Here is a 14,185-nt window from a genome sequence, read left to right as displayed (position 1 = left end):
AGTGGTGGGGTGGGGGTGGGGAGGACTTGGTAGACTTTAGATAGAGTTTTAAGCTCACATTTACTGATAATGTGCTAAGCTCTTTGCCTGAATTAGACACTTCATCCTTTAACTATCCGGCAGAACATTTATAATCACAACGATGTTAGTAATAAAGAAATGAGTGGAAACGAATGAATAATGGAAGGAAGGTGTTAAGCTGGAGAGCTGCCACCTGCCAGCGCCCTGCAAACACTGACTGCTGTGGCTGTCACCAAAGGGAGGAGGCCGTCCTAGGGGTCCATCTCCCCGCTGTCCAAGCTGAGGTCCTACTGGGCCAGCACACTCTCGGACACAGCCTTTCCATCTCCAAATGGTATCTCTGGAAGAAGCCAGTCCTGGCATGGAGTGGGGGCAAGGAGGAAGGGGGGCCCAGCCTACCCCCCCCTCCTAGCCAGCATGCTTCCAAGCTGCTCCAGGCCTCGCTCCCCCTCTGCCTCGTGGAGATGTCCCAGCTACATGAAGCAGCAGAGTGGACATTCAGTCGTCAGATACCCCACGCCCCCAGCCTGGGTTCAAATCCCAGCTCTGCCTGCTCTCATTTTGTAACCTTCCAATGTCTTTGAAGTAAGGATTTGGGACTTGGGGGGCTTGGATAGGGGGGAGCAATACAAGCTATGCATGCAAAGTGCTCAGCTCTATGCCTGGGACTCGGGAAGGCTCAGATAATGGTCATGATTATTAATGTTTCTAGAAGGCTCCACATGAACCAAGATCTCAGGATGTAAGCCGAGGGCTTTGAGTTGGAAGGTCCTCAGGTGCTCACACCTGTACTCCTAGCTACTCAGGAGGCTGAGATCTGAGGGTCATGGTTCGAAGCCAACCCAGGCAGGAAAGTCCGTGATATTCTTATCTCCAATAAGTCACTCAGAAAAATCCAGAAATGGTCCTGTGGCTCAAGTGGTAGAATGCTAGAGCCTTGAGCCAAAGAAGCTCAGGGACAGTGCTCAGACCCTGAGTTCAAGGCCCAGGATGAGATCTCCTCCAGGGGCCTTAGAATCTCTCACACACACACACACACACACACACACACACACACACACACACACACACACACACACACACCCCATTGCTGTTGAGCTTCCTATTCCAGCCCAGGCCCTCTGGCAGTGTGGCTCTGAGCAAGGGCATCTTAACTGAGCCTCCTCCTTAACTGTCCTGTGGGGCAGTGGGACCAGAAGATCTCTCTGCCCTCAGGACCCCTAGGGCCTGACATTCACCGACTTCCTCCCCACAGCTGCTGATGGTCCAGGATGGAGGGTGTGGCTCTCCCAAGGGCTCAGGGTACAGGCCACTGCTCCGTGTGGAATCCAGGCTCTGCTGCCCAGAACAGCCCCTCCTGATGTCTGGCATTGTCCCAGGACTGACTCAGGCTTCAGGAAGCCGCTGCCCTCTTCCCACTGAGTGACAATCACAGTCCCTCAAGGCTTCCCTCGGCCCCAGCACTCACACTGCCCTGCCTCCTCTGCGCTCAACATACTCCTGTGGGAAGCAGCTAGGATCAGATCAGGAAGCAACTTGCCCAGGGCTGCACAGCAAACCAGTAGCCACATCTTGAGGCCTGGTCTCTGACTTCTTGGCCAGTGCTTCCCCTTCAAAAAACAAAACAAAACTTTGTTTAAAAATCTGCCACTAAAGCCAGGTGCTGGTGGCTCACGCCTGTAATCCTAGCCACTCAGGATGCTGAGATCTGAGGATTGTGGGTCAAAGCCAACCCAGGAAGAAATTCCGTGAGACTCTTATCTCCAATTAATTACTAGTGGAGCTGTGGCTCAATTGGTAGAGTGCATGCCTTGAGCACAAAAGGTCAAGGAGAGTTCTCAGGCCCTGAGTTCAAGCCCTAGGATCAGCACACACAGACACAAAAATCCATGACTCACAAAAGTAGCCAAAACATGGAAGCCATTGGTTATCCAGCAACTGACAGATGGATAAGCAAAATGTGCACACAATAGAATATTATTCTGCTATAAAAAGGAAGAAAATTCTGACTCATACTGTAACATTGTAGCATAGATGAGCCTGAAGGATGATGTTGGCCAAAGACCAAAGACAAATAGTGAATGAATCTGCTTAGATGAGCTATCTCTAAAGCAATCTAGTTCCCAGAGCTATGAAGCTGATAGGGGGTGAAGGAGTGTGGAGAGGGTTAGCACTGATCCTTTTTATTTTAATCTTTTTTTGGTCAGTCGTGGGCTCGAACTCAGGGCCTGGGCACTGTCCCTGAGCTCTTTTGCTCAAGGCTAGTGTTCTACCACTTTGAACCATAGCTCTATTTCCTGTTTTGGGGTGGTTAATTGTAGATTTTCTGCTTGGGCTGCCTTTGAATCATGAACCCCAGATCTCAGCCTTCTGTGTAGCTAGGATTACAGGCTTGAGCCACTAGCACCTGGCTTGCTGTAGTCATTTATTAAGTTCTCATGTTTTTGTCACAGGGCTATACTCAGATTTTGATTCTCCTACCTCTACCTCCCTGGTAGATGAAATTATAAACCTGTCTCACCAGATCCAGATTGTTCTTAGAGGTGAAGCCATTCTTTTTGCCCAGACTGGCCTCAAACTGTTATCTTCCTATCTCTACCTCCCAAATAGCTAGATTATAGGCAGGAGACACCATGCTAGCTTAAGTGGTGACTATTTTGGAGGGGGGGGGCTGGTATTGGGATTTGAATTTCAGACTTCACACTTGCTCCACGTGCTTACTAGGCTGTCTCTTTACCAATGACCCACACCTCCAGTAGGGACCGTTTTATTCACTGGCTATTCTGGAGATGGAGTCTAGCAGACTTTAACCAGGCTGGCCTCAAACTATGATCCTGCAGATCTCAGCCACCTGAGTAGCCAGGATTGCAGGCATGAGTCACTGGTGCCTGGTTCAAGTATTAACATTTTTAAGGACCTGTACCTTCACGAATCATATTTGTATCCATGAAGACCAGCGAGGCCATGCTGTTGACACAAACAACTATAACATCAGACTCTAGAGTCAAACAAGTAACCACTGCACAATACTGCCCCTCATTCTAACTCTGTACTCCAGAACCTTCTTCCTGGACCACCAAACCCTCCCTGACCTGTCTGCACCTCAGAGTCTAACATACTCAACCTTAACTGGCAGGATGACCAGGGGACCAGCCAGTAAACCTCAGTTTACTAGTCTGGGAAATGGGCATCACACCAAAAGACACCTTGAAGACAGACATCGGGCAGCATGGTACTTGGCACTGTCAAGGGCATGTTTTAAATCTCTTGCAGAGTCTGGCACCCGGGCAGGAATGAGGGAGGCTTTGGTCTCCTGCTCGTCAGGCCCTCGGCTCAATCAACGCCAGAGAACTAGCTCCCTCCAGCCAACCTTGCGTCAGGGCTGGGGAATGGGCGGGACAGGGGCCAGCAGCTACAGAGCTCCGTCTCACGCCTGGCACACTTTCTCCTTGATAATCTGTTTTCAATTTCACATTCTTCTTTACCCCCCCCCCCTTTTCCAAATCTATCTTGCCAAGGAACAACACGCAAGTGTGTGTCAGCTCCTGACCTGGCCCACATGGACTCCCAGGACTTTGGGCTTCGCATGGCGGGGTGTGGGTGCATGCCCACCTGTGTGGATGCTGTGCATCCCTCCTCCGAGCCGCATGCCACCATGTCCAGACCCCTGGACGGTCACAGCCTCTTGGATCTACTGCTGACACCATCTCTCCCTGCCACTTAGTCAGCAGCTCTGATTTGGTCAAATGTTTTCATCAGCAGGATGTCTGTGGGAGAAGGCTCTTCTCTCAGTGGTTCATTTTAGGGAGGAGTAACCGGGAATCAAGTACACAGACAGCCAATGTCTTCTGCAGAGGCAAAGAGGGACTGGCGGGCTCTGCTCTGGGCGTGTGTCTTGTCTCCCAGGTTCACAGCGTGTCTCCTCCGCCCTTGCGCTGGAGAAGGGAGCACTTGGAGGAAAGAAAAGCCCTTTCCTAATCCTGGGGCCGGTGATCTGGTCTGGAATGAAGGCTTGACATTTCAGCACAAGTACACAGATGGATACACTCCTCACGCAGCTCCTCCCCTGACCTTTTCTCATTCTTTTCTCCTTTTATTTCTCCATGGGCTGCGGATGGAACCTCTAGGGCCTTGTACATGGCTATACATGCTCTCCAAAGGAGTTGCCCACCCAGCTCAATTTCTCCTTGGTCTAATTGTGTGTGTGTGTATGTGTATGTGTGTGTGTCTGTGTGTGTCTGTGTGTGTGTCTGTGTGTGTATGTGTGGTGGTGGTACTGGGATTTGAACTTGGGGACCTCTGTTGGTCAGACAGGTACTCTGTAGCTTGAGCCACCATACCCAGCTTCCTCTTGGCCTTTATTAGCCATCATTTCCTGAAAGTGTTCTCACTTCTCCTTACACACACACCGCCTGGCTTTATTTATAGTGTGCTAAAATTAACTTTCTGGCTGGAGGTATGGTTCAAGTAGAAGAGTGCCTGCCAAGTATGCTCCAAACCCCAGGTTCAATCTCTGCAAATTAATCAATTAATCAATCAAATTAAATCAATCCCTTCCTTCTTTCCTTCCCTCCTCCTCCTTTCCCTCTTTCTCCTCTTTTTCTCTCCTCCTCCTTTCTCCTCTCCTCTCTTATCCTTTCCTCTCCTCTCTTCCCTCTTTTCGGAGTTAATATTTAGCTCAGGAACTCTCAATCTTCCTGCCTCTCAAGTGCGGGGCGTACAGATGTGGGCCACCATGCTTGGCATAAAGTTTACTTTTTCAACCACTTTTAACTATTCAATTCAGTGGTATTAAGTCCAATCTTATTGTGCAGTCACACTCCACCCACAGAACTCCTCATCTTAAAAGGAATAGAAAGGGGGCTGGGTATGGGGGTTTCCACTTTTTCTCTGCATCTCTCTCCTTGCTCCCAGTACTACCCAAGTCTGGAATTAAGAGTGGGCTCAAGGCCAGGTACTTGGCTTGCATGCTGGATCTGGGCTCTCAACTTGTTTATCACTGAGGGCATACTACCCCCTGCTGGCCAAGATGAGTTTTTCCTCCTCCACCTGGAAGAGGAGAGGAGATGGCCGTGGGAACAGGAATGACCTCTGGAGGCCAGGTTTGAGTTCATTTTTATGTATCCTTGAGTAAGCCACTTCCCTTATGTGAAGAGAGAACTACCTTCACCCCCAGGCTCCAGGGAGGTATGGGGTGTGGTCCAAATGGTAGAGCACTTGCCTAGCAAATGCAAGGTTCTGAGTTCAAACCCCAGTACTACCAAAAATGAAATCAAACAGCAAACCAAAACCAATTGTCTTCCTTCCAGATCAAACTGCATGCCACCACATTCATTTTTTTCTCCATCCATCCCTTCACTCAGCTAACACACTATACAATTTAGACATAAAACGAAGTTATTAACACACAGCTACTATGCGAAGGTACGATTCTAGGTATCAGAATAGAGACAATGGTTTTAGGTAATTGCAACCAAAATACCTTGGTTTTGCAAATTTTATGAAACACATGACCATGGAAAGACATGGGAGAGTTGCTTGGAAGGCAAAAGGAGAGGGAAGAGTCTGGAAGCCTCATTAGCCTTGTGGTCAACCACTTTGTGTCCAACTTCACTTCCAGCCCAGGGATCTTTCCTTACTCACAGTTTCCTCCTGATGGTCAATGGTTCATTCCCAGCCCTCCACCTCTGGGTTGCATGACCTTGGGAATTCATTTCCACATCTCAGATTGTTTATATAACAAGATAATAATGCTCCAGTTTGTAGCTGCAAGGATTAAATCAGATTAGGTATAAAAACACCTGCATGTGTAAGTACCCGTTGACTGGCAGCTACTGTTACTGTAATTATTACCAACAGTCCATTGACTTCCGCCACCAGCTTCCAGAAAGAGCTAGACACTTGCTCCATTTGTCCTCCAGAGGGCGCCAGAAATCACAACCCTGACCCACCAATGCTCTGCATTTGCTAAAACAGGCCTTCCTAGGGGATCCTGGGCTCAAAACCTGTCCCTGGCCGGCAAAGAGGCAGTAGGTTCCTCTCCCAGGGCCAGCATCCAGTGATGAGGGCAGGCTGTGCTGGCCGACAAGAGCTCACTGAGCTGCATCATCAGGCCCAAGGCCCCACAGTCCAGCCCTGGCTGCATCCCCCAGCCCAGGACAGTGTGGGCAAGTAGCTCAGGCTTCTCAAACTGGCTTGTCATATTGTCTGTGTGACTTTACACAGGTGCCTAGACTTCTCTGACCCTGAGTTACCTTTGCTAGATAAAGAGCTTGTATTGTTTCCAAGGAAAAGAATACATATATGCAGAGACATGGCCAGGACTACCTGTATGGCTGGGCATTGATGAAGTATGTGACAAGGTAATCTGACTTTTTCCTGTGACAATACTGTCACTCATTCACGCTTTTCACTTCAGCCCCCTGGGCCAGCCTCTGTGTGAGTGTCAGTTTGGCAAAAATGAAGTTTGTAGCTGTGAGGGGTGACACGCCTCTGCCCTGATCCCATTCTCTAACCATTCTGTAACATAGTGGCAGGGGAGGGAGGAAGCTCTTTTCAGATTTTCCTTCCCCTGTGTGGTTATTCACGGCGCCCATTCCATACCTGGCACATAGTAAGTCCTCATGGCGACTCGTTCTGTGGGCAAAAGAATGGCTTGTATGCAGTTTACAAGCAAGGGACACTGAGGCTCAGGGAGGAGATGTGACTTGCTCAATGTTTCCTACCTTGTAGGACCCAGGTGGGACAGGCAGACTCCAGATCCCAAGGAAGTGATTTTCACACACTGCCGGTCCCCAGCTCTCTCATCTTCACCCCATTTGTCAAACCAGCTCATTTTGTAGGAGTCACACCCAGGCCCTGCACTGATCCTTCATCCCCAGGGCTCCCAGCTCAGTGTGTGCCTCAACTTATGACGTGCTGGGACTCCTGGGGCCTGGACCAGGCCCTCTGGCTGGAGCGCTGCCCAGCAGGCGAGGCCCCTTGGTAACTGTAGCTCCAGTGAGGAAGTGTGGTAGCTCCGTTGCCAGTGAAAAGTAATCTTTATCCTGTGAGCCTGTAGCCACTTGTCTGGGCCCCACCCAGGCTTGCCCATACCTGCTGGCAAACGGCTCACAGATTTGAGGGTGCAGGGAGAAGGCAAAACGGGACTTTGTCCCCTTTAGCTGCACCCCATTCCTAATCTTAGGTAGATTGTGGGTACATGGAGATAAGCGGCATATGCTGGAGACATTAGAAGGTGTGTGTGTGCGCGTACAAGTGTGTGTGTGTTCCTGAGTGTGTCCAGGGTGCAGATGTGGATGGGTGTAAGCATGAGCCCATGTGTATGGGAAATGTGGGTGCTGATGGCATGTCCTTGCTCAGCTTCTGGAGGGGGAATTGGAGAGGAGGTGAATGGTGGGGAACTCGTCACCCAACCAATGCCTGTCACTCCCAATTACTTAGGGTTTCCCATTTACTGGGTTTTTTTCCCCTAACCTTTGCTCCCAAGCTGCTATGGAGCTTGGCATCCAGGCACATAAAACATATTTGGACGCGTAGACATGGTGGTACACACCTGTAGTCCCAGTCACTTGGGAAACTGAGATGGGAGGATCACGTGAGTCCATGGGTTAGAGACTAGTCCTGGATAACACTGCAAGACTCCAATCTCAAAAACAAGCAAGCAAGCAAGCAAACAACAAAAGTATTTGGATGCGTTAGAAACTTCTATAAGCTATGACTAAATGGGCTATAATTGTTATAATCTTTAGATGTCATAGATAATTAGTTCTGTGATTTGCACTACGTTCTGCAGCATTAACGGACATCTTTTTTTCCCTACTTGCCATGCCCTTCTTTCTTAGGAGTAGGTTTGTGTTTCTAAATTGGGATTGGGGTATCCCAGGATTTATCCTCTTGAATACAAATGGGATTTTGTTGAAGAAGATGGAAATGAGCTATCAAGGAAATGCCAATCAAACCCACAGTGAGATACCACCACACACCTGTGAAGACAGCTACCACCAAGAAGACAGACAAAGCCAGGAGCTAGTGCTCATGCCAACAATCCTAGCTACTTAGGAGGCTGAGATCTGAGGATTATGGTTCAATGCCAGCCTAGACAGAAAAATTTGAGAAATTCTTGTCTCCAATTACCCAGCTAAAAAGCCACAAGTGGGGGTAGGGCACAAGTATTAGAGCATGGGGGAAAAAAACACTGAGCAAGAGCTCAAGGCCCTGAGTTCAAACCCCAGTACACACACACACACACACACACACACACACACACACACACACACACACACACACACACAGAGTTAAACACAGAGTTACCTATGATCTAGCAATTCTGTTCCCATATATATACCTCAGAAAAAAAGAAAACAGATGCCTGAAACTGGCAGGAACCATCGTAAAGGGACAAAAGGCAAACTAGATCCTTAACCTAGACCTTAACCCTTAACCTCTAGGACTTAATCTGCTTACTTGTTGGAAGTATGATAGGGCAGTTTCTTTGGCCTTTATCTTTGTAGTCTCTCAGTAGCTTATCATAAAATACCAGATTAGGCCATGAGGCCAGAGTATTTATAGACTAGGAATACTTTATGACTCAACCAATCTCAATTGAGTAAAGATGGCTGCATGAACAATAAAGGTGTGGGGGGGGAGGGGAGTTGTCCCTGCAGGAAAAACAAAATGAGCCCTCTAGCTCTATGTGCTAGCTCTATATGTTGGTTACATGGCTGAGCATGACACTGTTCACCTAGGGAAGCCTTCAGGTAGCACAGGTGCCCCATTGCTGGGCAGAAGGCACAGAGATTGGGTAGGTGGAAAACAGAAGATCAAAGGCTCAGCTCTCTGTCTTCATGTTATGTCTGGTCCCTTTGCTGCCTCAGAAGTTCAACTCCACTCAGCTCTGCATATGGACATGTGATCATTGTGGAAATGTTTTGTCTAAGACTGTAATATGGGATTACTTGGCCTACTGACCATTGGCCTAGGCCAATCGGTATCTTCTAACCTGCACAATCACTGAAAGTCCTTCAGCCAGGACATTAAACAAACGATGGTATCAGTGCTAACTCAGCAGTTCCCAAATGCAATGCCCAGATGTCTGCGCACACGAAAAGGAACATGAGCCAGGCCCTGATGGCTCAAGCCTGTCATCCTAGCTACTCAGGACACTGAGATCTGAGGATTACAGTTCAAAGCCAGTCTGGGCAGGGAGGTCCATGAGACTCATCTCCCATCAACTACCAAAAACCTGGAAGTGGAACTGTGGCTCAAAGTAGTAGAGTGCTAGACTTCAATACAAAAGTTCAGGGACAGTGCCTAGGCTCTGTGATCAAGCCCCATGACCACCACCAACAAAAAAAACCTAACTCAGAATCATGCTCATGACCTGATATAGACAACTACCAAATGATAGACCCTCCCTGCCAGCTCAATACAAACCTGCTGTTTCTTTCGCATAAGTTGGTAGCTGGGACATCTCTGGTCAGTGCTAGCTCCCTTTGGCTCAAGTCAGTAAGTGCAAGTTGAGATCCAGATACAGGAGGCTTATCTGTCTTGTTTGTAATCCTCAGCTTGCTCTCACCACCACTGTTTCCATGTCTTCAGATCTCAGTATCTATGTCCACACACATGTCCAAAGCAGAATGACTCCTAAAAACCAAAAGACACAAACACCCGCAGTCCACCAACTGACAGATGTATTAAATGTAGTCTAAAATGAGCACCAGTGGCTCACACCTATAATCCTAGCTACACAGGAACCTGAGATCTGAGGATCTCTATTCAGGGGTAGGCTAAGCAGAACAAACTCAAGAGACTCATCTCTAATTAATCAGCAAAAAGCTGGAGTTGGAGATGTAGGTCGAGAAGTAGAGCACCAGTTGTCCTGAAAAGAAACCAACAAAAACCAAGCCAGAGCACAAGGCCCTGAGTTCAAGCCCTTGCTCCCTCCCAAAGTGGACAATCCATACAATGGAATATTATTCAGCAATAAATGAAGTACTAATTTGTGTTACAATATGGATAAACACAGTATGCTGAGTGAAAGAAATGTATCACAAAAACCTATTACAGGATTCCATTCCATTCCCTCTTCCCAGAATAGGGAACTCCATAGGTACAGAGAGTAAATTGGTTGTTTCTGGGGACTAGAAAGACGTGTGCAGGGGCACAGGGATGCCTGCTAATGGAGATAGGGTTTCTTTGGGGATGGTGAAGCTCTATATACATCAATCTACACATGAAGTAAGAACATTGATGGAGACTTTAGGTGACAAGGAAAGTGTGTGCCATCATATCTTCGGAGCACCAGCTATGAGGCAGGTAAAAGTCTTGTCTGTCTCATTTGTCTTTCCTAACTCTATTAATAAGGTCATTTCCCCCAGATGAAGAGATAGTCCAAAGCACCTGAGAACTTAGCCTAAGACTGCCCAGCTTCTTAGTGGCTGATCTGTGATTTGAACTCTTACTTCAAATTGAGGTATTGTTGTTTCCTTGGAAGATCAGAAGCTGATACACCAGAGTGGCTGGGCAGGCAGACAGACAGACATCCAAGAGAATGTGCAAGCGCCACCCCCCCACACCCCACCCCCGCTCAGACCAGCCCCATCTAGGGCTCCTCTCACCTGGCCATTATCTAGCCTGGCCAGCCAGAGTACATGGCCAGAGCTTCATCTCTCCATCAGGCCTTCTCCCAGGATCCCCCTGTTTAGGGAGACACACTGGGAGAAACCTAGCCAAGGGCTATCCCAGAGGCCTGGAACTGGTTTGCAAACAAGGCCAACCCAACTCCTTTAAGACAGTGCTCATGCCTGTCCACCAGGAAGCTCTCGGGATTTCCCAGTGGTAGTGTATGGAAATAATACACAGGCACAAAGATGTACGGTGCTGCTTGTGCCCCATCGGTCAGCCACGGTAAAGCTCCTGGCTCTCTTCTCAGGTGTTTGCACTTGGCTGTACTTCATCCTGGAATTCACTTCCTACTCTCTTCCTGGTCCTTCTGCCAGCCTGGCTGACTGCTTTAGCCAGGTCTCCTCTCCACTGCCTCCTCCCTGGGAGCTACTCCCAGCCACAGACTGGGGCAGAGCCTCCCTCCAGACACCCCCCTCAATGGGTCCCTGCTCATGGTACCAGTCATACTCACTATTTAACTGTCTCCTTCGTCTACTGAACTCCAGAAGATGCAGACAGATCTTCTAGCTGGCCGGTGTAGTGTCTTATCATGGAGGAAGTGTCTCTCAGTGGGCAATCAAGGCAGGGGGACCTTAAGGGAACTAAGAGGATCAGAATGTGTAATTAAGGCTGGCCTGGATAGTTCGGGGTGAAGTTAGAGGTGGGTGGAGGATTTTCTCTCATGGCATACATTATGAATATTTTTCTTGTGTCAATAAGATTTCTTAAGCCGGCACCAGTGGCTGACACCTGTAATGCTAGCTACGCCAGTCTGGAAATGTGAGGATTAAAGGTCTACACCATCCCAGGTAGACAAATCCAAGAGACTCTTATCTCTAATTAGCCACTAAAAAGCTGGATATGGAAATGTGGCTCAAGTGGTAGAATACCAGCCTTGAGCAAAAAAGCTAAGCCAAAGCATAAGATCCCGAGTTCAAGCCCTACACACAAATTCTTCCACAGATGTTTAGAAAAATAGAAGTCAGAGCCCTGTTCATGGTCCACAAGGCCTTACACCGTCTTGTCAGTGCCCGTGTCGCCATCCTACATCCTGTGGTTCTTGGCTCTCACCTTGTTCTAGCCACACAGGGTTTCTAGATGGTTCTAGGCAGTTGTGTCCATTGTTCTGCTAAGCCCTGGTCCCCTCACCTCTAAAATGGTCATCTACCCCGTTTCTCTCTCCCCTCCCCTCACCCCTCACTCCATTGTGAGGGTCCTGTGGGCCCCGGAGTGTGTCCAGTGAAGCATGCAGGGCAGAGCAGCTCTGAATGGCTGTTGTTACAATGGCATTGAGAGCTGGGGACCCAGCTTCCTGGTGGGTTGGGAAGGTAGGGGCAGGGCGGGAGGGAGGACAAAGGCTGGCTGCCGCACTGGGCACCAGGCTGGGCCTAGCTCCGTTGGACAGATCCTGCTCTGCGGTCACTGCAGCAGACACAGCCTGACCTCTCACAGGAACTAGCTGGGGCTGGGCAGGGTCTATGAGGGGTCAAGGTGTGAGCTAGGCTATAGGGCGAGGGCCTCTGTCTTTGGGGTGGGTCTCTGTTTACCAAAGCCTTGACTTGCTTCCCTCCCAGACAGCAGTGGGGTCTGGTGGCTCCAAATATCAACTCTCCCATGTGCGCATGGCTCTTTGCCCATTCCTGGTCTTCTTGGAGCTTCAGAAACTAGTATTTCATAGGGTTATGCCATACAACTGTCTGCCATTCCACCTTAATTAGGAAGGCCCACCAAGCACCTCACACCTATACCCCTAGCTAGCTTGGAGGCTGAGAGCTGAGGACTGTGGTTCAAAGCCAGCCCTGGCAGGAAAATCTGTGAGACTCTTATCTTCAATTAATCACAAAAAAAATCCAGAAGTAGAGCTGTGGCTCAAGTAGTAGAGTGCTAGCCTTGAGCATAAAAACTCAAGGAAAGGCCGGGCATCAGTGGCTCACGCCTGTAATCCTAGCTACTCAGGAGGCTGAGATCTGAGGATCTTGGTTCAAAGCCAGCCCAGGCAGGAAAGTCTGTGAGACTCCTAAACACCACTAGAAAAAACCATAAGTGGTGCTGTGGCTCAAGCAGTCAAGTGCTCGCCTTGAGCTGAAGAGTGCAGGGACAGCGCCCAAACCCAGAGTTCAAGCCCTACGACTGACCAAAAAAAAACAACTCAGGGAAAGCACCCAGGCCCAGTGTTCAAGCCCCAGGACCAGAAAAAAAAATAAAAAAGGAAGGGCATTCTGATACAAGCCACTGTGTGGAGGAACTTTGAGGACACAATGGGCAATTCAAACACACCTGTCACAGAACAGGTGTTGGATAACACAATTACCTGAGGAATCCGGACCTGTCCAAGCTATAGAGACAGAACAGAATTCTAGAAGTTCAGGAAGGGAAATGAGGTGTGTTTGCTTCAATGGGTGCAGAGTTTCAGTTTTGTCAAATGAAAAGAGTTTGGGAGACGCGTCCATGACAAATATGAATGAACTCAGCACTGCCAAATGCACACTTAACAATGGTTGAGAGAGTTGTATTGTCAAAGCTTATAGAATTCACAAACTTTATAGACCATGATAATGACAATTTGCCTTGTGAAGGTTAAAATGTGGTTGTGACTTTAAGAATCACTATCCCACAATGCTGTGAAATTTGTGAAATTTATGTAATCACTTAATCTCAATAAAAATTATTTAAAAAAACCATGGTTGAGAGGGCAAATTTTATGTTATGCATATTTTAAGTACAACTGAAAAACTGCAAAAGATATTGAAAACCCAACTATAATTGTATTTCTCCCTTTAATTCTATCAAGTCTTGCTCTATGTGCTTTGAAGTCTTGTTATTAGGTGCATACACAGTCATAATTGCTGAGCCTTCCTGATGAATGGGATTTATAAGTGAACTTGATATCTTGTTTATATACACATGCAGAATCTCCTAATTGAATGTAGTGATTGAGAACAGGGGCTCTATAGTCAAAATGGCCAATTACACCACTGTATGCTCTGTGATCTAGTCTCCTGCAGATTTAGTCTCCTGTAGCCTCAGATTCCTCATCTGTTAGCTGGGCTTCCTCATTTTGCCCATTTCCGGGGACGGCTATCAAGATCAAGCACATGGCCTAGCACATAGCACTCAATGTGCATTACCTTCTGTAACACCATCCTCAGCCTTCCTCCCTCTCCTGTGTGTTAGTAGAGGGTGCATCCTTGAGGTAGGGGCGAGGAGGGTTCTGCTTTGAAAGTGAAAACAAGAACCAAGCCATTGAGCCTCGCTTCCCAAGTGTCAGCAGAATTATGATGAGATGTAGAGAAATAGCCAGCTATCCTTGGGACCCTGATCTGCAGACAACCAGGAGCATGGGAAAACTCCACACACATGGTAGTCAGCTTAACAGAAGAACTTCCCACGGCCAGAGTTTTCACCCATGATATTACAAGACTTGGAGCCCAAGTGAGCTCCTCACTCCCGGGAGGTAAAAAGAGCCAAGTGAGGATTCCAAGGGGAAATTGAAGAACAT

The sequence above is a fragment of the Dipodomys spectabilis genome, unplaced genomic scaffold (assembly GCF_019054845.1).
Source record: "Dipodomys spectabilis isolate Male_0828 unplaced genomic scaffold, ASM1905484v1 ptg000175l, whole genome shotgun sequence".
In the NCBI taxonomy this organism is placed as follows: domain Eukaryota; kingdom Metazoa; phylum Chordata; class Mammalia; order Rodentia; family Heteromyidae; genus Dipodomys; species Dipodomys spectabilis.
The sequence above is the reverse complement of the archived record's forward strand: the minus strand, read 5'-3'. Positions refer to the sequence as shown.